This window comes from Pseudomyrmex gracilis, unplaced genomic scaffold (assembly GCF_002006095.1).
Source record: "Pseudomyrmex gracilis isolate BER0280 unplaced genomic scaffold, ASM200609v1 scaffold_124, whole genome shotgun sequence".
In the NCBI taxonomy this organism is placed as follows: domain Eukaryota; kingdom Metazoa; phylum Arthropoda; class Insecta; order Hymenoptera; family Formicidae; genus Pseudomyrmex; species Pseudomyrmex gracilis.
In genome coordinates, this window is record NW_018020708.1 from 397,251 (window position 1) to 421,947 (window position 24,697).

The following is a 24,697-nucleotide window of genomic DNA, read 5'->3' on the forward strand; positions in this document are numbered from 1 at the left end:
AAGAAAATTTCGTAGATTCTCATACTAATTGTCACACGCAAAACATCGAAAGACTTTGGCGAAATATGCGAAGTAATATTCCACTTCATGTCAAGTAAACAATCTTGACATGAAGCGACACTTAATTGAATTCTTCATTTTTTCGTGAGGGGGGAGCAGGGAAGAGGGGCGAAGCTCCTCTCCCTGCGGGGGGCCCAGCCCGCCCCTGCCTATACGCTTACAACACAAACAAAATGTACACGGTGCCGGAAAATAACAGTTTATTGACGCAACTTCTTTTGTTTATAATTTTTTAACGAACAACAAGCGACGGCTAAAAGTTGCAGATTGTTGTTCAGGAAGGTGTCCTTGACAACATATGTTAAGGTCATTGATCTCCGAGGGTGCTCCGTTTTTCTGAACATTTACCCAGTTTTTTTTACAACTGAAAATCACGCCTACAGAGTCCGGACCATCGTTTACCGCGCGCTCATTGAATCGCATGTATTAATTAATCACTTAATAACTATTGCAAATTTTGCAAAATTATACATGACTTTTCGGTTCATATTAATCTAATCTACCTTCACACTTCGACTATGTCAAAATTTTTCAGACACCCTGTATGTTATCGCGGTTTAAATAAAATTTGGTCGATAAGCTTCAAATTGGCACTTTTGAACAATTGTTATGTCTTGTAATTTTATATTCTAATGCATTATTCTTTGTACTCTTTGCTCATAACTGTGTGCTCAATGAAATTATTCATTATTATTCATAATTATTATTATTATTATATTATATAAATAATGAAAACTTTCTCGAAGGAGTTTGCGAAATGTATACAATTTCTCTTACAGAGAAATACATCCAATTAAATCCTCCTTTTACAGTATCTACACAATTATTCTTTTCCCCTTCTATAGAAAAATATATCCAATTAATTCCTATATATACGTTGAGTTCCCGGTCGCTATCTTTCCCCAGCCTGATTTTATATCAGCATGAAATTATCTTTTCAGCTTTCCTCGCGAAGTGCGCGCGAGTTCCTCGTTCCACTTACACAGCACATAATTTTCAGCTTATTTGAGTGGAGTGGCGTAAAGCCGGCCGTAAAAACGAGGCTCTCTCGTTGCGAACGAGAGACCGGAAATTAATGTCCTATCCCATTCGTTTCTTACATCGTCGAATAGTCTCCTCGGACGAATTCGAAGAGAGATGACGGTCGGTTTTTATTAGCCGCGTTCCTCAGCCGTAAATTATTCTTGACAAATGCTGTCGTCTTAAGTTTTTTTCGTTATGCTAATCGATGGCGAATGTTCATTTTATACAAAAAACAAATATTTTTCTCGTAATAATATATGGGAAAAATATTGATTTTATAATTTTGGATTTATATTTATAACTCTTTGCACTCCGCTGGCTCTCCGCTACGGAAACATTCATAACATGCTCGAAGAGTGCAAAGGTCCAAAAATGTATAAATTTAATTAAATTTACCGTCTCCTGTTGTAATTATTATTTTTTTTCTAAACATTCGCGCGGCGACTTCGAATGACGAATAATCCGACGATGCCGGTGACACGTAGAATGGCGACGACAAAGGCAAGAGGGAGAGAAATGAGGACGCCGCACGACGATTTACTTAAAAGTTGGAACGATTAATTAATGCCGTGACAGGAGATTTCGTCGTCTCTCTCTCTCTCTCTCTCTCTCTCTCTCTCTCTCTCTCTCTTTCTCTCTTATCCTTTATCTCGTTCTCCGTTACACCCCTCTGTTTAAACTCGGTCTTTGTTACTTCGCTCGTGTACTCCGCAGTGTTCTGACACACCGAGCGAGCGGCCTCGAAAAGATGGACGTTTAGGTCCCGTTCATTTACTTGCAAATTTTTGTGTCGCGTAGCGTCGAATACGAACGAGACACGAAAGTTGCACGGGACAGCTCTCGACACGATATTCCCGCTAGCGCGCTTACTCTGTGTGCATGCAAGAAACCCGAAACTTCTTTCCGCAGATGCGACGACGAACGACGACTTTCCGCGCCCGGTACAACTTTCCGCCCGGGCACGCTCTCGTCTTACCCTCTCGCGTATCCGTCCGTTTTCCTTCCCTACCTCGATTATTATGTAATTTAAGATTCGCTTTGCTTTAATATTCCACGAAAGAAAAGATGGATTATATGTAAAAATGAAGACATGTTATATTTTTATCTGCGATCTTTTCTGCTAAATAATCAATATAATATCGAAATGATAAATATCACCGTTTTAACGTTGTAAAAAAATATGCGAGATTAATAAAAAAAAAAAAAAGAGAAATTTCCAATCTCTCGCGGTGATAACGCCGTGAAAACGCGGGTTCGAGAAATCACAGCCGGCGGGGGCTCGACGTTTCCGCGTAATAAATTATTTTTTCCCACAAAAATCGGTGGCGCAAAGCGCCATAAATACTGACAAACAACTACGATAAATATGACGGAGCCTGACTATTAACGTCGACGAAGTTCGCGAGCGATTCGGCCACGCTGGACCGCGTAAAGAGAGAGACAGCGAGAGACTGGCGCCGTGATATGCATCGAAGTATAATTATTTCAAGCGCGGCGGATGTGCAGTCAGCGATAATACGAATTGCTTTGTAAATTTCCTAATTCCGACTAACTCGACCCGCGGGGAACCATAAACGGTAACGAGGCCTGTAATCATGCAGAAGTTAAACCAGGCTGATCTCTCTCGCGGCTGGTCAGCGCCAAAATCGAAATTGCCTCGAAAACAAATTTCCGCGACTCAATCAATTGAAAAATAACTCGCGCAATTTGTCTTTTTGAAAATACAATATTTCTAAGACAAATATATTTGAAAAAACGTACTATAAATATATCTAATGACATACGTATCTAAAATAAATATACATTTGAGAATATAATCTAATTATATATATATATATAATAAGATATTAAATATATATATATATATATATATATGTATATATATAATAAGATATTAAGATACTTATTTAATAAGATATACAGAGTGTGTAGACAATTTTGGCCAAGCCGAAGTTTGAAGACGGATTGGGTCAGTCTGAACCAAAAAATCTATTTACCATCTTGCAACTTTGCAATATTTATAAAGTTATTAATTAATTAATGTGAGAATCAAAATGAACTCTAGAGACGTATGATTTTCAGTTGCAAAAAAAAAACAAATAACTTCACGCAATGTTCTTGCAACTAGAAGCGAAGCAAACAAGCGAGCGACGTGTGGCACAGCTTCTTGCAATGAGCTGAGTTTTACGACAATACAACTGAAAATTACATATGCCTACAGAGTTCGAACCATATCGCCACCCACGCACTTATTGGCTCACATTACCAAATCAATAAATATTGCGAAGATTGCAAAAATCATAAATGTCTTCTCAGATTGACCAAACTTATTTTTATATTTTATAATGGCTTTGAAAAAAATGTCAGACATTCTGTTCAGTCAACTTTTTGGATATACGTAAAATTTGTATATGTATATTCTGTTATAATTATGTTTGCTTTAGTTTGCGCGGAGCGAGAGCTATTCCCTCGTCCACTTCAAAAAATAAGAAATATCACTGAGACGTACAGTGTACAATGTTTCTACGTTCTTCGCGTATTATACTCATCTGGGCAATTCTTATACACGAGAAAATGCGATTTATGTCAATTTCTATCTAGTGTTAAGATAAAGTATTACAATACATGTACACACGCTTATACGTGTGTGTGTGTGTATTTATACTTGCGTATATATAGATAGATAAATATAATACGCATATCTTCTGTGTTTACGAGAAGTTGTTTATATAATAATGAAATGTCATTCGGAACGTCCGGATATTTGGCATTCTCGAATATCACGATTACGGCAACGTTTTCATCCACTTTCTCTTATCTCTTTTCACTGTTTTTCCACACGCAGAAAAATCAAGACATAAAACAGGAAAGAAACGTCTCGACGTTCGACGTAAAAATGTTTGTATGTCCGCGCGAGCGACGAAAAAGGATAATTACATACAAAAATGAGTTTTCACATTTGGGTTCTCACAACGACGACGACTCTTATGAGTTTTCTTTGACCGATTGTGTGTGCCCAGGCTGTCGCGTGGACTAGCGCATCTATGCCGAGGGCGAGATGGTTCGCGACATTGAATGAAAGACCGCGTGCGACAATTGTTGGTTTTTGCGCGATAGACACCATACGGTGCGTTTCGCTTGCATGCGCGTCACTGCTACAAGGCTACAATCCGATCGTGCGGGAAGGACAATGCTGCCCGTCCACCTAAAACTGCAATGAGTTGGACCCACGCGGAACAATTTCACGTCCGGAAATTGTGTTTCCCCGCTAAATCAACCGCCAATGTTTTCCCCGCCGCGAGTGGTATTTTCTTTCATACTCGGAAATTCATAACTGATTATTCAAAAAAAAACTTTGCGCGATATTTTTTTTTGTTAACATCGCGACGCATTTGCGACCCTCATATATAACACGAGGGAATACGTTCCGTGTTATATGAATCCGTGTTATACGAGTCACATAGGTTACACAAAAAAATATAAATTATATACATATATGCATTTGAAAACACATGTTTATAAAAGAATCTGTGTTAAACAAAACAAATATTATACAATTTGTTCGTTAAACGATTTTTTGTCATATTGGTGTGTGCGTGTGTGTATATAAGTCTGAAAAACTTTGACACAATTGAAGTGTGAAAATAGATTGAGTCAACCCGAACAAAAAAAAGTCATGTTTGTCATGTTCACTAGTTTGCAAAATTTATTTGCAATAGTTATTAAGTTGTTAATTAGTTAATTAATTTTTCACCAATAAGTGATATCTGACGAGCGCGTTGCAAAGCGATAGTCTGGACTCTGTAGGCGTGTATGATTTTTAACTTGTGAAAATCAGTTGATCGCAAGAAGCTATGTCGCACACTATTAATTAATTAATAACTTAATAACTATTTGCGAATTTTGCAAACTAGTACACGACTTTTCTGTTCGGATTGACTCAATCTATCTTCACATTTCAATCGTGTCAACATTTTCCAGACACTTGTACACACACGCACACACCCGTATAACTTAGATTTATATATTTAACGAACGAATTCGTATTATTTGTTTGTTTAACACGGATTCTTTTAATAAATATGTGTTTTTAAATGCATGCATGTATATAATTTATATTTTTTTGCGTAACTTATGTGACTCGTATAATACACGGATTCATATAACACGGAACGTATCCCCCATGTTATATGAGGGTCTTATATGAGGGTCGCAAATGCGTCGCAATTTTAGCAAAAAAAAAAAAAAAACTATCGCACAAAGTTTTTTTTAATAATAATCAGTCATGAATTTTCGAATATGAAAAGAAATACCGTTTGTTTGTCTGCTCCGCTTCTTGCTGTTAAGGTGATTGCATGAAGTAAGTCATTTTTCTTTAACAACTGGAAATCATTCACGTCTACAGTCCGAATTCTCGCTCATTAGGTCTCATTTAATTGCTCAACAAATATTACGAATTTTGCAAAATAGTACATGACTCTTCGAGTCAGATTAATCTACTTTTACATCTCGGCTTGGCCGAAAAAATTTTCAGCACACCCTGTATGTATGTATATATATATATCTAAAATATTTTCTTCGAGAGTGTCGAATTAGGCGCGATTAGTTTGCGATGGTTGGGGATTCATGCGCGGATCAATGCAAAAGAATATTCGAACGCGAAATTCGAGCGTAGAAACGCGCACATCGAGAGAGCACATCGCAGTCATCCTTTCGCGCGTATTCGAACTCGGAGGAATATTGAATCGTGTTCTAACGTATTTTCTTTGAACGTGGAAAATTCACTCCATAGAAAAATTCGTACCCCGCACGTCGAAAGACAAAAGTTTCTTTTGCTTTGTGAAAACTTCTTCCCCACCATCCCCCCCAATCGTTTCTTTCTCCAGCTTCTCAGACGGAATGGAGATATTTCGCACACGAAAATGGAATGATAATTCCATGTCTCTCTCTCTCTCTCTTTTTCTACATAGAAAAAAATAAAAATCCATTTTACATATCCGTAACGCTCAAACAATATTAATTTTCAGTTTTCCTTCGGTGCAGCTTCTTCGATAGCCAAAGTTAGATCGTTCCAACTGTTTTTCCGCCGCAAACCGCCGTGGGGCATCGATTCTCTGCGCGCATAAAAATATATCTTATGAGGATATGGAAAATTGTCATCGACATCGCAAGACAAAGGTTTCTTTCCTTCGCAAAGTTCGGAATCGCGCGTTTTCTTCAAGCAAAAACTTTTTCCACATCTCGCCGACCTCATAAACGCAAAAGTTACACCGAAAACCGAGGAGGAGACTTTTTCTTCGGGCAAATCGTCTCTACGCAGTTTCCGTTGAGTCGTGTCGCGCGAGGATTATAAACACACGAATCGGCCATTGAGATTGAAATTGCGAATTTCAAAATTCAATGGAACATGTGAAAATAATGTTCACGGCAATGGGCCGTATAAAATATATTCGCTCGCACAGCGTTCGGAATCAAAATAACCAGAATGTCGTTCGCTCGATTGAAGAACTCGATTCTCGGACAAATTAAATTTTCCAGAACCAGAAAACGCGCGAGCGTTAAGTCCGCTGATAAACTCGCAACGACCGTCGCGTCGCGAGATATTGAAGCAGACTCGACGTTGTTTTTGTCTCGAAATCCGGAAAGAACTCGGAGAGAAAGAGGAGCTAAGTTATTGCAATTTAAGTCGATTGGTCGTGGAATACGAGGTTGAAGATGACATTCGGGAAACCCAAAAAGAGAGACATCCTCTGCCGTTGGAACTGCCACTCTCTTTTCCCTTCCTCTTTTCCTCTTTCCCTCTCACCTTCTCTCCCCCTCCCTCTCTCTCTCTCTCTCGTGGCCTCGCGCGCATACGCTATGAAAAGGCTTTTTCCGCAGCTTCGAACTTCGCAAACATATCCGGCGCATCCGGCCGAGACAAAAACGGAAGCACTAAAGTACCCTGCAACTGCGCGATGTTGCCAACTTCGCTTGCATTCAGAAACTCCTTAGCCCTTTATATATCGGTTTTTGCCCGTCTGCTAAAAGGTGAATAATTACCCGATACTGCGCGCGAGAAGCGCGCAGTTTCTGGGCGCCTTCCTATTATCGCTAATGGCGGCGTGTCTCAACTCAATCGCGTACTTCTAATCAAGTAAGCCGCCGCTGCCGCGTCTCTCTTTCGATAATATCGGCAAGCTTCGACGCTGCATTCACGGACGAAGTGCATGCATCAATTTAATGCGTCGCTTCTGCTGCTGCTGCTGCTGCTGGTGTAATTAAAACCTCAAGATTATCGATTTTGTAAAATACAAATCTGAAGAAAAGTTGTTAGATAGTTTTTCAAAACCTCTAATTTAACGTACACGTTTTAATTTTGTTTTACTCTGATACAGAAACGTGAATTATTATTTATTTTTACACACAAATATATGAAATGAAAAATAAAAACACTTTCGTGAAAATTACGCGAACGTTATCTGCGTAACGTGAGAAGTTCGCGTAATGTAATTCCCGACGTAAAAACTCGGTACGCCGACGGCGATGATTTTCGTTTCATGATAACAGAGAGTTACTTGGGAAGCTCTTTGGGGTTAACCACACACACCGTTGACGGAGACGCGAGAGAGGAAAGAGCCGGAATAAAAGAAGAGTGCGCTGAAGAGCAATTGCGTTTTCCTTCGCGTCCTCGTCGCGGGAGAATGTTTATTGCTGCGATACAGCCGCGCGACGGTATATACATAGAGAGAGAGCCGCGAGTTGGGTCGGATCGTCGGATCCTCTTCGCCACCTTCTTGGAGGTGTCTTTCTCTCTCGAGAAGGTGGTGGTGGTGGCGGTAGTGGGTACTTCTCTCGCGCGAGAAGGAGAATCGTGAGAAGCGCGCGGGAGGTGACGGCGGCGAGTAGTTGGGAAGTTCCATCCGGAAGTAACGTTCTATTGGCCCATCTGGGCTCGTCGAAATTCTATATGGGGCTTTCCATTTATTCAAACAGAATTTACGAGCGAGAGCTTTTCGAGAGAGAGAGAGAGAGAGAGAGAGAGAAAAAGAGAGAGAGAGAGAGAGAGAAAGAAAAAGAGAGAGAGAGAGAAAGAGAGAGAGAGAGAGAGAGAGAGCTACATTAATGTCGCGACGAGATAGTCGTTTCAATGTGTATATATATTTGTATCAACGATCGAGGAAAAGCTGCGTCTTATTTATGCGGAACATTATTCTTTATTTGTGGAAGAAGTTCGTCTCACGGATCCACCCGGAGCGGTTTTTATATATTCGCATCCGGAAATAAATGTATCACGGTTTTCCTGTCGTTTCACTTATTCCAGTTATCTTTGCGCATAATTCCACTCGTGCGTACGTAATGACCATGTAAATGAGACATCCCCGGCACAAAATCGTCGCGCGAATCAATTCGCACTTTATTATTCACAATCGATCATTCCCCTTTCCACTTGTTTTTACAGAGAAGAATCTAACACGCTGATCTATCGAGGTCGAGAAATAGTACGCGCCGTTTGTTATTCGGGATGAAAATTCGAGAGGAACTTCCGAGGTCGCGTTGAGGACATTTTTTTGTATCGAAAAATATGGCCTGTTGTCCCGGAGGGAGTCGAAACGTCAGAGGAAAATCTCCGAAGTTTATATCGCCCGTTGAATCATCAGTCTCTCTCCCCGTGTTGTCCGCGTTATTTACGGAATGAACAAAAAATCTTTACGGCGTGAATTTCTTCTTTTTGTTTTTTTGTTTTTTGTTTTTCAACGTTCGGTGCATTTTTCATGCTTTCGATATTTACGCGTCTGTCTTCGAGGAGGATTCTCCGTTGTCGTCGTTCGGAAAGGATCTGAATCCGGGCCTTTTCTCGCTCGATACGGAAAATGACGTTCCCCCGCGCACACGTTCGTCCGCGCCGGACGGAAAGTTTCGAGTTACAAGCTTTACATTTATTCCGCGGCGATTTCCCTCCGCTTGCTTCTTTTTTCTCTTTCTTTTTCTTTTTTTTTTCGACATCGTCGATATCAAAAAGCGACGGAAAGAGAGACTCGTCGTAGATAGGCGACCGAAGCTTCATCTGGCAAACTTTATATTGTGTCTCGCGAACGAAGTTTGCCCCCGCGACAAACTACGTCGCGTCTTATTTATGAATAAATCTTTATTTATGCGCTGGATCACGCGGCGGAATAATGTTGTTCGTGGTCCGCGCATTTATCGTCGTCTTGTATTTACGTCACGTCGGCAGATTAAAACAAATCGTTCAGCCGAGCGAATAAAGCGTGCCATTGCGCGCGCGTTCTCTCTCTCTCTCTCTCAACTTATTCGCAATGTCCTGCGGGCGAACAATAAAATCCTCGCGACGTTCGTACTGTTCAAACAAACGGAGAAGAGCAAATCGGAGGAGAGTGAAATTTTTGCGTAGAGCGCATAAATTTCGTAAAATAAAGAAATAAAACGCATCTTATTTCGATTAAAAAGTGAGACGCGCGAATTAAATCGATTTTATCCCGACCAATCAAAAACTGTTTTCGGAAATAGGTGTAGTTTAGGGGAGGAAGAAAATTGAACGGCGTAAACACACAGCAACTGAATTTTGACGAGCAAACAAGATGCGCGAGTTTGCATGAATTTGGCGTTAGGGGAAAATATTTTTTTTCTCTCCGCACTCCTATTCCGAGGAGATCTATATACAGGAGGCGAACAAAAATCCGCAAAAATTATGCTACCCTCGTCGTCATTCAACATGATCTCATTTTCTCAGCAAATAGGAAACACGCGCGCGCGAGAGAGAGGGAGTTTTTCTAAGGGTGAGCGACTCGTTTCTTCGAATTGGCCTCGACCAGAAAGCGAGACACAGACCGGACTCTCGAAAAGGCAAGGACTTCTTGCCTTTAAAAGAAAAGTACGTAAGAACGAATGAGAGGAAAGATAGACGGGGAAAAATTATGTTTGCCACAGTAATCTCGTTTCCTGTACACACACACACACACACACACACACACACACACACACACACACACACACACACACACACACACACACACACCGAGCGAAAGAGAAACGCGCGAAAAAGGAGCGGAAAGCGAAAGTAATGCGTTTCTCGTATCCCCGTCGCCATTACGAAGAGAAGAAGGATTCTTTTAGATCTTTTCTTGTTAAAAAAAAAAAATTCTTCTCTCAAGCTTCTTCCGATGGCTCGTATTTATTGAAATTCTTGCGACACTCTCTTGATTGATTTTTAAACGTATTTTAACGATATCTTTGACGTTTATTATATCGTATAAAGTACATTAGAGACGCGTTTAATTCCCGAACGAAGGATCAAGTTGCGTCTTTCGATAAAGCAGGTGAAAAAGAGAGAAAAGAGAGAAAAAAAGAGAGAGAGAAAAAGAGAGAGAAATATAAAAATTATGTCGCGAGCGCTGCAGATGTCTGAGGGGTTGCGCTTTTACACCGGGGGCGGTGGAAGCGCAGCACAGTGGATGACATTAAAAGCAGCATGATGTAATAAAAAGTGCAAGACAATAGACTCGGACTGCGGAGTACATTTTTTCTTATCAATACATCAGAGAGGCTAGGCGCGGAATTGCTCCAACTTTTTTAGACTTTTCTCTACCTGTGCACAATGAGCAGAGGATAGTCGAGGCGGCCGAGGGGGAGGGAGTGAGATAGGCGGTTCGCGTGAATACTAAATTTTAAAAGTAAGCCAAGACGAGAGAAATTTATGGCGCGCGCGAGTGTAAGTTTACAATTACACGGAAGAACGGGAGGGGAGACAAGAGGGAGGAAAAAAAAGGAGAAAGAGAGAACGGCGCTACAACTCGCCGTGTCTTAATCCCCTTTTTATCTCTACACCTTTTATCCGGAGTATCTATGGCCCTTGGAGAGGGCAACGCGGAATCTCTCCAAGATCCTCCCAACCTTCCTTTCGCCTCCTCCCGAGAGATAAACGTACAGCGATCGCAGATACGAGAATCAGAAGTTGGATTCAGAAACACCGCTTCCTTCCCGAACGCGATATGTTGAAATAATGAATATGTTTAAATATACATATCGGGAAATTTTTGCTGAGGTAACCGTGACGTTAAAAGCGCGGAAACTTTGGTGAGAAAAAAAATCGCAAACGCGAGCGCGTTTTATAGTGAATTTTAATTTTAATTTTATAAATTAAAGATATTTAATGTAAAACGAAATAATATAAAAAATGTACAGTTTGAACTTCGCGTGGAAATTGTTACTGTTAGAATTTCTATTCATTTTTTACCAAGAAGAAATTTATGGTAATTTGTAGAAGCATAAAAGATTAACTTGAAATATTCACGAGGAGCGCACTATTTATACACCTATAATTTCACTTCCGCAACTCGAATTAGTTCAAAATCGATTTCAGCGACTTGAAAGAAGAAATAGCCTTCGCAAATCGAATGCTTATCAGTATTTTCTTTGACAGCGATGTTAAGTTTTTCCCGAACATCTAGAATTTAAAACATTCGTAGAAATTTGTGTGTAACTCATATATTATATCTATTGTCTTATAATATATTATTTATTTTCTCGAGTCGAACAAATTTGGCTGTGAAAAAGACCAGGACGCAAATGTAACATCCAAAATAAATTATCCAAAACAAACAAAATGTAGGTACGCAATATTCTGTAATATTGAGTACATTGTATAATAGTCGCATCCTTTAGCTTTGAGAAAAAATATAATTAATCTTATACAATTTATACGAGTATATATAATTTTAAATATCTCATATATTTTGTACATAAAAAATATATGTACATATTAATATAATATATTAATGTATTAAAAAGATATTTTAATCTTTATACAAAACAATTATTTAGTACTAAACACGTGCAAATTTGCCAACTTACTCAAAATTAGTCGTCACATGCCTCTTACATAAAGGAATTATAAAGCAACTAATTTCTGTTTTTATGTTTTATTACACGTCAAGTATGTATAACTACTTATAAAAACATCAATAGTCACTTATGAAAACATTAATAATCATTTATTTGTAAAAGACAAACAATTCTCATAAGTGATTCTATCTATATGTATAACTACTTATAAAAACATCAATAGTCACTTATGAAAACATTAATAATCATTTATTTGATATTTGATGCTTTCGCGGTGTGTAGTATTAACATACAAAGATGTTTTTTCGGGTTTGAACCGCGTTAGTGTCATTTTTTATACCGAATAAAAAATGTATAAAAAAATGTATAAAAAAGGTATAAAAAATGACACTAACGCGGTTCAAACCCGAAAAAACATCTTTGTATGTTAATCATTTATTTGTAAAAGACAAACAATTCTCATAAGTGATTCTAATAAACGCTTACATTAAGTAAATCTTTTGAAACACATAATGATAATGATGACCTTAATGTAAGAAAATATAATGTGAACTTTTGAAAACGTGTCATGTTTCTTTGAGATAACGCGCGAAACGTCGATTACTTTCACGCGTGGTACTCGTGGTGTGACAACTAATCCCGTCTCATTTGAGTCAACTTCTCTTCATACGTTCTCATTTTTAATAAAAGATATTTTATAAATTACGTTGTAATACTATGGTTAAATAAATGTGTAAATGTATAAAAATGTAAACAACTTAAAACTATCATTACATATATTTTTTATACCTGAGACACAAAATTACGATCACATGCATTTTAAAACTAATAAAATAACTAAAAAAATAAAAAAGGGGAAAAATCCACTCGCCGTGTCCGTAATTTTACAAAAGTGCTCGTAAATATATAATAAAGCTATTTTGTGTGTTTCACTTTTGTGCTCGGTAGAAACGACCTATATGTTATTAAAAAAGAATATTTTCCTCTATTTAATGAGGAAGACTAGCTGTGTGACAATTAACTTGGTGCAACAACTAGCCGCGGTCTTTTCCACGTGTGCGCAAGTTAAAGCACTAACAAGTTCCTTTTTTGTTTTTGTTTTTGGAGCGCTTGATGCGTGATACGTTACTGTGCAAGTTCTTTAACCTCGCGATATAGATATACATAACTCGAACGAGAAGTCGACAGCTCAGGATGAGTGAAGTCGCGCGTCGAATAATAGATTCTATCTACCCCCCGTGCTAACTGGCAGTTCTTAATGTCATTTGCCGATGCAGACTCCTGCACGCGCTATAAATATCAACTTTCGTTTATACATGACGTCATTTGGCGACATCTGCGAGGACGAGGCGTGTCGAGCTGTAAATTCACTTGATGCGGCGTGCATACTGCAAATTAGCGTTTCCACTCTATAGCGTAGTCTACAGACAACAAAATTACTATTCAAATTACCGCGCCGCTATAAAATTACCATTTGGATTAGTTCGAAGCGACAGATCCAGAAGACGTTCAAACGCGCACAGAAAAATAACCAATTCCATTTCGATACGAAGTAATTTCGCTCATTGGCAAAAAAAAAAAATTGCCCCTTCTATTTCCTGCAAGAAAACTGTTTTTTTTTTTTTTTTTTCTATCAAAAAGGAACTTTATTGTTGTTCGAATGCGTGAATATAAGCCCCCGGAAAATAAACGTTTCCCGAAAAGGTAAACAAATCGCGGAAAAATTTATGTTAATTTACAAGAACGAGCGCGAAGCGACTCGGTGAGATAAATTTCCCGCTATCGGCAGAAAGATCGCAAAAATGTCCTCGCGACGCTCATCAGCGCGGCGAAGTTATTGTACCGCGAGGTATAACGGGAAAACTTTTCTTCCGAGAGATATTTAAAACGTATTTTGGCCGTGCGACGGCGGGAAAGCGGCTGATAAAAGCCGGAATTAACGCGAAATGGAAAACTTGAAGGTACTTTAATTATGTTTCCCCGAGCTTAAGCCGGAGCCCTTCGTGGTTACGTGCCGCGAAATCCTCCTGTCTTAAGGGGATTCTTATGAAACCTCTGCAGTACTGACGACTAATTGTTAGAAAGGCAAGTCGGGATCACGACTCGTCGCGGAAGATAAGGACTCATAATTCCATAAGCGTTTTTCTTCCTCTTTTCATCGTCGAGGATTTTTAACAGAGGTTAGATAAAAACCGATCGCTGCGCGTCGTTCGCGGCGATTTTCTACTAGCAACAAGTCTAAAAATAATTGAAACATACGTTATTAGTATCATTAGTATTTTTTAAATAATTTTACTAATTTTTAATAGTTTTAATTATTAGTATTTTTTTTTTTTTTAATAATTTTAATGCCATGTCAGGAAAGATCAGATCTTTTTCTCCGAAATTAAGATTAAAAAAAAATTCTTTCCGGTGAGCCATCGGTTCACCGAAGTGAGTATCTCTGTCATGAGATTTCTCTAAATTAAAAAAAAATTATTCGTAATTTTTCTTTTCAACACACAATTGTGCCAACAAGTGCTTGTTAACTGGCTTGCCGCAAATCCGATGTTGTTTAGCTTGGTAAGCTGAAATTTGTTATCGCCGGAAAACCAGGTCGATTTCGAAAAAAACAAACGTTCGTGATTAACGTAATTCGTTCTCGTTCGCCCTTGCGAATTTTCAACGTCGAATAATATTATCAGCAATTTAAAAGCTCCCCGAAATCGAGACGGCAAGCGAATATTTTTTCCCAAACGCAACTACTCGCGCGGTATCGGTTTATTAAAGCGCCGTAGGACATTTTCACGTACTGATTACACATCAATGGGGGTTATTCACGACCTTTCGTTTCCTCTTTTTTCCGCGAAACGTGTACGGGGTTACCGTCGGTCGGGAAATTGGCGTCGTGCCAGAAACGGGTTTAAAGCCTTTTCCAACCGCTCCTTCCTCCTCGTCTCCCTCGCTGCAAATAATACGTTGGGAAGCTCACGTCGCGCCGGGATAGCCCGTTCGGGATATACTTTCAAATTCGTTACACAATCCGTTAGAGAATATTTGCGGTCATATTTCTTTCGAATTACGGGTATCGTGACGCGCGCGCTGCCGCCGCGCGGTCGATACAGACAGACGCGAGAGAAAAACGATCGCGGTAGTCTGATGGAACGAATAATTGGATTTCCACATGAATGCTTCGTTTCATCTGAATCATTTCGAAACACCGAAGGATCCTTACTTCCTCACCCGAATTCCTTACGTATTCCAGGAGCGCGCGAGGATATCTCTCTCTTTCTCGTATATATATATGTATATAATAAAATCAACCCGGTAATAATGTAATTTCATTTGCCGGAATAATGAAGATTATTTCGCGGCATATCGCGTGTACCGTGTATCTCCGTATAAATTGCGTACTTTACGGTAAAATAAAATATTTGCGACAAACGTCGAGCTTGCCAATTTCCCGCAAATATTACCCCCATCAGCGTTTCGCGAAATTATTTTCGTAAAACAAACACGTGTGTGTGTGTATACACACGGTGTCTAAAACAACTTTTGACACAGTCAAAATGTGAAGATAGATTGAATCAGTGACTTATTATTTTGCAAAATTTGCGATATTTATTGAGTTGCGTATAATTTTTGTAAAGGAAAATAGCTCACGTAATCTCTTGGCAACGAGAGATGAAGCAAACAAGCAAGCGACGTGTGTTTCTTGCGATCATCAGCTGATTTTTACGGTGGTACAACTGAAAATCGAAAACACGTCTACCGAGTTCGAACTATCTCTTACTTACCACGCGCTTATTGGCTTACATTAACAAGTTAATAACTATTGTGAATTTTGCAAAATGATAAATGACTTTTCAGATTGATTCAATGTATTTTTTTTATTATACTTCGGCTTTCTCAAAATTTGTCAGATAATTACTCCGTTTAGTCAATCAAGTTTGGATACACATAAGGTTTATATATATTCTGTTGTAATTGTTTGCTTTAGTTTGCAAGCAAGAGAGTTGCTCCCTCATCCAATTAAAAACATGAGTGTTATTTAATTCATCTGACATAATAAAACCCTGATTTAGTAAAAGGAAGAAGAGATTAGATACAACGTTTTTACGTTCTTTGCGTATCATACTCAATGGGCAATTTTTATATACAAGAAAATGCGATTTATGTCATTACATATACACGCTTATACGCGCGCGCATGTGTGTGTGTGTTGAAACTCGCGTATATATAAATAACAATAACGTGTACCTTTTGTGTCTACGAAAATTTGTCAATTTGAACTAAAAATTCATTTATCATTTTTGCACAATTTGCAATATTTATTGAGTTATCAATGAGTTAATGCAAGCCAATGAGCGCGTAAGGAAGCAATAAACTCCGTGACGTGTATGATTTTCAATTGTAGAGAAAAATAACTTACTTCGTGCAATGTTCTAACAACGAGAAGCGGAGCAATTAAACGAGCGGACATAAGCTTTTAGCGATCAGCTGATTTTCACGACATGACAACCGAAAATCATACACGCCTACAAAGTTTGAATAATCGCTTCTTACGCGCCTTATTAGCTCACATTAATAACTCAATAGATATTGCGAAGTTTGCAAAATGGTAAATGACTTCAGATCGACCAAACTTATTTTCATGTTATACTTCGGATTGTCAAAATTTGTCAGATACTCTGTTCAGTCAGTCAAATTTTGATATAAGATTTATATACGTATATCCTGTTATAATTATGTTTGATTTACTTTTTGGGCAAGAGTTGTTTTCTTGCCTAATTCAAAAAAATGCAGAAATGTTAACGTGCGAAAAAAATGTAAGGTAAAAGGATAGAATATTTTTTCGCGTATTATACTTAACTGGGCAATTCTTATACACGAGAAAATGCGATTTATGTCAATTTCCATCTAGTGTTGAGATAAAGCATTACAATACATGTATACATGCTTATGCGCGCGCGCGTGTGTGTGTGTGTGTATTTATACTCGCGTTTATATAGGTAATGATACGCGTATATTCTGTGTTTACGAGAAGTCGTCGTATGAAGAGAGACGAACACATACACGCGTGCACACGTTTATGTGTGTGAAGAGAAAAATAGAAAGAGAGAAGAATGTATGATTTGAACAGATAAAATCGAATCTCTCTCTCTCGGGAGTGACAAGCGATAAATACAAAGGGAAGAGAATGAAAAAAAAAAAAAAACACTGAGTTCTCGGCTAAAAAGAAACTTAGATTTTATTACCAGCTCATTGGCTTATATTAATTAATTGATAATTCAATAAATGTTGCAACTTTTACAAAATAGAAAAGAACTTCCATTCAGATTGAGAGAGAGAGAGAGAGAGAGAGAGAGAGAGAGAGAGAGAGAAAGAGAGAGACAGCAACAATTTCTCTTCATTCTTTCTTTTACATTAACAAAATAAAACCGTGTCGCTTCTGTGAAAGGTGGTCGAACGGCCGATCGGCTAACCGATGTACATCGCGCGCTTTTAAATATTTGCTCATCGGCAGAACGTAAGCCTCTCTCTCGCTCGTGACGTGTTTCTGGAAAAAAAAAATCGCTAGGTAAATCGACAAATTCCATCGTCGATTTTCACGACGAGTGAAAGCGCGGTCGATTGATCTCGCGGACCGAGGCGCTACTTCGATTCTTCGGACAAATGACAAATCCGGCGCGATGTCGAGGGGCGGACACGACAAAAACCGGCTGTTTTCCGGGACAAATTGCGCTTTTGCGCCATTCGAGACGGTCTTTTTCTCTTGTCGACGCGTCCCAAAGCAATGGGAAAAGGGAGGAAGCGTAAGAACAGGAGAGGGTGAAAAAAAGAGACGACGAACGGGCGCGTGCGGAAGACGAAGGCGGGAAAGGTGTTAGAAACTACAACGTTACGTCTTTCTTCCCTTTGACCTTCGGAGCAAAACAAGGAGACGAGGTGCGCGACGGGACCTCCACTTAGACCCCGACGTGAAAGATCGTCCTTTTGTCTCGCTAATCTGAGCGAAGTAGTTCGCGAAAGAGACCGACCGACACTCAACGCGCAAATCAATACGCGCGGATGCAGTTTATGTAATTGGCGAAGAAACGTCAATATTGAAATTTGAAGCGAAATTTAAAAGCATTTTTTCCCTCAATAAACACTCCATTTGCAAAATTAATTTTTCAAATTTTTTGTTCCATAATTTTTCGAGAATATCTAGTTTTTTTTTTTTTTTCACGACCTGTTAATACTTTTAACTCACTACTTCCATATCGCGAGCTCGATTTTTACTACTTTCTTTGATTTAATTTGTCGTAATTTTTTCATCGAGCGAAATTTCAAAACGGCAAATTTCGATTTGAATTTTAATTTCGATCAAAAGCCAATTTTAATTAAATTCGCTAAAAAAAAAAAAAAAAAAAAAAAAAACAACATTCCGTTTAATTCGCATTAATCACGTTCGCGGTTATGGCGTTCTGGTTCTCGCGCGGCGCGCGGAGTGTTGCTTAAATTCCCGTTTCTGTGGCGCAGTTGCCGAAAGATAATGGGAACACCGGGGGCTCTTAGTTATCCCACGGCGCGCGTGCTTACGGGTTAAGATCAAGCGCGATGCGAAGTCATAAATTAATATCACGAAAGCACCTTGCCTTGCGAGCGCGCGCGGCTATACGCGGCGACCGTATACACGTATAATTCCGTGACTTATGCGGGATACCGAAATGCATACAGCGGAATCGCGCAACAAATGTGCAAACATGCAAATAACCGTATCACTTTCCTCGGTCTTTACGGCCGCGACGGCAAAAGCAGAAGCACAGCCGGGACGAGAGAAAGAGATATTAAGACACTTTTTTTGAATTTATAAACCTCGACATTCAAGAAGACACAGATTTCTCTTCTGATTATTATACACATATTGCCTTTTTGTGTAATTGTTACGGCCAGTTAAAATTCTAAAAAATAGTTTCGAACAAATTCCCGAACGGAAAATAGAAAGTCTAGCGAGATAAGACGGACCCGAAGTCACGCGTTACGAACAAAACCGAGCCGAGGGAAACTGAATGAAATGCTCAAGTCTCTTCGATTCTCGGAAAGGGATAAACTAACAAACGGGGATGGCTTTTTACGCGCGAGCCGGTTCTCGTAACTTCAAAAAATAGTCGTAAAATTAAGAGACTAGAACTAATACGGACACAAACCTGAACGAGATAAGACACATATATGTATCAAAATTTTACCGGCCCAGTAGGCCTGAGTGCGATGGCTGCGAGCGGGAAGTCCCGAGTTCGAATCCGCCGACCGGTCGGATTTTTTCGGACCGGTCTCTTTCAAGTCGAGTTTTGTCGATTGAAAAAGCAAACTGGAATCGGGTCTCGAATCAGCTTAAACTTGGGCGTGGAAGATGCGGAAGAGGAATGCAGAGAAATATTTGTAACCCTGAGAAATCAATAAAAAAATTCCTTGTGATCCTTGTATCAAAATTTTTAATAAGCGATAAATATCCGATCCGGAAATAGTCTATGAGTCGCCTCTACAAATTAACAAATGGGAGAAAACAATTCGACAGAGGATCGATAAAGAAAAATCGAATCCGATGAGAAGAACCAAAGGATTCAACAACTACATTGTTAATAAAAATACTCGATCCGGAGCGCAGTTCTAAATCAGAAGTCACACGATCGGTTTTAAGCATTATCACGAGTGTAATATTGTCGCATACACGTATAGTTTGTAAGTTATTGTAATTGAAACTTTGCGAACAAAATAAAAATTTCTTTTTTTGTTTTTGAAGAATTAGTGACAATTCTTACACTACTTTGATTTTTGTCATTTTATTCTTGCTTTTATTTTATCTCGCTTTTATTTATATGCTCTTGTAACTGGATGGTTTTTCAATGCACAGTAATTTGCGATATAAATAACCGATTTATCAATATTTGAAACTTTCAACACACATCTACCTCTCGAGATAGTTTTCTTATCGAGGTCGCCGGTCAAAGGGGTTCGATCGCTCCGTTTACTCGCACTCGTCACTTAGCTTCAATAAAACTCGGGGCAAACTCGGACTTTGGAACACGTTCGCATCGCGAATTCCTGAGCTATAGTTCACCTCGTTTATGCCGAAGTCCGGCACCCGCTCGAAGCAATGGAGTTTCCCACGATTCCTCCGCGACTTGAAATCGAATCTATCCGACCGCTATATCAAAAATAATCTTCGACCTTGTCGAGTGTGCGCGATCGCAAATCTCGTTCCGATGTGTTTTTTTTGCCTCGCGCTGAACTTTTGCACACATCAATTCAATTATTATCGATTTTTCGGATTAAATGATACAAATCGGTGCGCGGAGATCGGTCGTTTTTTTATTTGTTCTTTTTTTCACAATAGCGGAAAAATTTAGACAAACACGTCACAAAAACGTCACAAGGAATATTGTAAAAAAATTTAAATATTATAGTTTTTTTATTTAAATGTTCACGATCGTGCATGTGACAAGTAACGAAACGTGTACTGTTTGGAGATAATAAAACAAAATTTCGAAATATACAGTAAAAAGTCTAGTTTGATATAGAATATAAAATGAAAGTTTAATTTTGATATATATTGCACAATTGTGTGATGTCATGAGACAAAAATATTTAAATTATAAACATATATAAACATTCTTTGTGGAGTTACACACAAAGGTAAACAAAAATTAGTGTAATAATAATCCCGACTTTTTTCAATGAAATTCCAGACTTTTTACTGTACATATTGTACTTGAACAAGTATAATTTTACTTTTTTACGTATAAAATTATATGTTCAAAATAATGCGCATTTCGTTACATCACTGCGTTCCCGTTTCTAACGAAATGTTACGCTTCTATTCGCCAGGCATCAAAATAAACCACTATGTGTGTGTGTGTGTGTTTGTGTATTTTATAACATTTTATGCAACGAAAAAAATGTTCTTTATAGTTTTTCTTCAAGGAAAGAAACAATTGTACACGGTTTGTTCTTTTCCTTAATTTATCAAACCAATAAATGACATGTACTGATAATAAACTCGTACTTTGCAATTCATTCAGCTCAATCGTTAAATGTCTCGTTCAATGTTTTACAATCAATGTAATGTTATTTATACGAACTCTGCTCTGTAATATCTCGGTTATAAATATAATTTCAAGCATTTCGAACTGCTAAATCAACTTTAATTCAATGCCGCGCCGTTGCGCAACAAACGCGAGGTAAACGTCGAAAAATTGCCTATCCGTCCACAAATGCGCTGTTTACGTGTATACGCAATGTTTTATGAAACTTGCAACAAAACGTTACGCGCAACACGCGTAGTCATCAGTTGGAACGAAGCGCGAATTTGCTCATCAATCGTTATTAAACCAATTCTGCGGGACAGCAATGCAGGAGGGAGGGTGATGCTCCTAACGTGTTCAACAATTTTTCGATACGCCGTGAATATTTATCGAAGCAATTTTAAATGAAAAACGCAATGCGACCGAGCGCGTGTAAATATTCCGCAAAACGCGCGCGATTGACAGATAAATGCGCGACACACGCGCGTCTGACCTTATTCGACTCTTTCTACTTGCCGACAGGGAAAACGCGTTTTGTAAAATCGTTTTCTATTTTTAGACAAAATACACTGAATGAAAAACAAATAATCGCCGACCGCGATTATCATGCAAACTGTCCCCGTTTTTTAAGCTGCATAAATAAAATTTTTCAACCTATGTAAAAAAAAAAAAAACTCTGGTTTTGCAAGTTTGTCTTACGGTAATCGTCCGCTTTTTCTCGATTTTGAAAAAATAAAATCTTGAATAAAAACAAAAATCATTTTGATGTTTTTCTGAAATACACAATATTCTGTTTCTGTTATATTACACGTCGAAATTATCACAGCACTAAGAAAGCTACACTGTTGAATAATTATTTGAGCGCGCAACTATATTGTTGCAAACAAGACGCGAATTCGAACAGGTAGACACAACGCGCAATTTCAATCGACCTGCAGTCGCTTGTCAATTCGCTCCAAATGATTTGACAATTAATGTTTACACTAGAATTCAAGAGAAAGAGAGAGAGAGATTGATTGATTGATTGTTGCTTTATATTCAATTCAAGAGAAAAAGAGAGAGAGAGAGAGAGAGAAAGAAGCGTTTATCTCTTTCTAAAACCAAAGTCGCAGACTCTGAACTTGGTCATCCGCAAAACAATCAAATCACGATTTAAAGCCAAGATACACTGTGACAGAACCAGCAACTGCACGCATTCATCTTCGTGTCAAAGAGAACTGCGCTTGCAGACGTCACGACATTTAAATACAATCATCTCAATCGTCTTTTCACGAATAATCTCGGTCAATTCTTCCTCGCGCGGCCGACACCGTCGGATTTTTTTTCTACTCTAACCTCACCTGGTTAACGATGTGTGCGTCGGTCGAGTCACTCCATAGTGTCAGCGGCTGATTCCGGCGACGTCGAGAGCGTCTCGTTTCCTCCAACGGCCGGGATAATGACGATGATGATCCGGAGTCGAGACACAAGTATATCACGAGCGCGGCGCGATCGAGAGTTGAGCGGGGATGATGATTCGCGTGACGCGAGGGATAGATGATCGGGGAAACGAGAGAAAAAGAGGGTTGAAGTGAAGTTTGTCAGACGTTAACACGTCCGGCTTCGCGTCCGCGCGTGCACTGACTCCTGCTCTGTCTGTTCAGGCGCGCCAGCCTGCAGTCCATCCACCTTGGGGCCACTGTAGACTCGTCGCTAGGTTGCCATGACGACCGGTCAACAGCACGCGCGCAGTGCGAGCGAGACGCCGTCACGCGGTCGCGCCGCGGATAGACAGAGAGACAGAGAGAGAAAGAGAGAGAGAGTGGGAAAGCGCGACGGTAGAGGGGAGGAGGGAATTTTCGCGATTTGCGGAAAAGCCCTTTGAGCGCACGTGAACGTACAATACCGTACATTGTTGGATATAATTAACTAAAAGTATTAAGAAAAATGGCGCGTGCACGGGATGTAACGCACTTTGAGAAAAGAGATTACACACTTAGATGATAAAATTAAGAGTAATTTAAATCGGAGCGTGTATGGTAAAATGTATGATGAAACATTTATGTAATTAGTTAATACCGAAATCTCTCGTGTGTGCAAAGAGAGAGAGAGAGAGAGAGAGAGAGAGAGAGAGAGAGAGAGAAAGGAGACATCTTGTGTTTCGCGCAAGAAGCGACACGTTAATTGCTTGCGCGTTTAACTAAAGCGGAAATAATTTAATAATCAGAACGATCGCTGACAATCGAACTGTAAGAATCGATACGCCTGCGGTTACGTTGTACAGCATCAGTTTTTCGCACGCGCAATAAACGAAAAAAATAAATAAATAAATAAATCCGTTTCGATAAATTGAGCGAATTAATATGTAATAGTTCATATATATATATATACACACACAATCGTAAATTTGATGTATTCATTTATTTCCTTCTTTTGCGATATCGCGATTAACTGACCATTATTTCATTATATTCTCGGCCACATGCGCACAATCGGAGTAATATTTTTTTCCCCTAGCCGCGCATTTGCATCTTCATTTTTCCGCGCGTTTCAATCAGCGCGAAGTACAGAGAAAGTAGAGAATCGATGTGATAGGGTTTAATAACTTCCTTATGTGTGGAAATGCACATATATACTATATATATATACGTATATTGTATGTGTGTGTATAGAGAGAAAAACTTCGGAGATATCCGCGCGAGGATATTCCGACGTTTCGTCGCGAGCACGTACCATAGAAAGTTAATAACGACCGCGCTGAAAGGACCGTCGAGAACCTGCTGAGACCGTCAAATAAGCTGATGCCGCAAGAACGTATCTGTGAATGCTCGTATAAGCTTTCTGTATCAACGCGAACGGACTGTGTCCGCACGTCCGCGAACCGCACGCGTGTGGACATTATTACTTGAAAAAAAAGAAAAAAAAAATCAGGTAATTTAAAATAATTTTTATCTCTCTTCAGCGATTTCGAAATAATCGACGTAAAACCACACATCGAAGTTAATTTCTCGGAAAGAGTACAATCATTTTATTCAAAGAACATTTATCTTCGAGACCGTTGTCGAGGCACTTGATATCATCTCCATATCAAGTCTTTAATTATCTCTCTCCGACCCCTAAGTCTCTTAATTTATTAACTCGAGTCTCTGGATGCTGAGGAAAATCTCTCCGTGCAAAATGTACAGATATAAGACGGCGAACAAGAAATATATGGTAAGCGAGAAAGAAAGAGAGAGAGAGAGAGAGAGAGAGAGAGAGAGAGAGCGAGAGAGGAATAAAGAACGAGGCGAGGGAATTCCGGGGGCTGGATTATGCGCATCGTGGAAATTAATAAGAGGTACGGTGTAAACGTGCACGGCTGTAACACGCGCATCCTCTCTCTCCCGCGTACCTCCCCTCGTCCGCGGGAAGAAAGGATCGTTAATGCCGGGGCTTGTTTCGCTTTTTATTCCGTCCTCTTTTTTTTTTTTTTAACATGCCGGGGTCTAGGACGTCGATACGGATGCGACTATGCGAATACGTGACTTCCAACTCGAGAGCGTCTCATAAATACGAGCGAATTCCCCGGAGTGGCGAGGCGACCGGACGGCTCATTCGAAATAGCGAAAGCGCGGACGAAATGTCTGCGGAGGAGTTTGCGAAAAAAGGACAAAACGCGCGCGGACACGGAAATTAATTTACCCGCGGTCGTAAGTGAACCACTTGTTCCGTACGTTCCCCACGTACGCCGATAGTAAAAGCGGAGA

General features: G+C 39.3%; 1 protein-coding gene across 1 annotated transcript in view; it reads right to left on the reverse strand.

The window, feature by feature from the left end:
- Positions 1–22,577, reverse strand: part of LOC109856575 (protein rhomboid-like) — a 138,926-nt gene extending 116,349 nt beyond the window's left edge. The window contains exon 1 of the mRNA XM_020432001.1: positions 22,313–22,577. The gene's annotated coding sequence lies outside the window, so the exon portion shown is untranslated. The remainder of the gene's footprint in view (positions 1–22,312) is intronic.
- Positions 22,578–24,697: the final 2,120 nt, after the last annotated feature.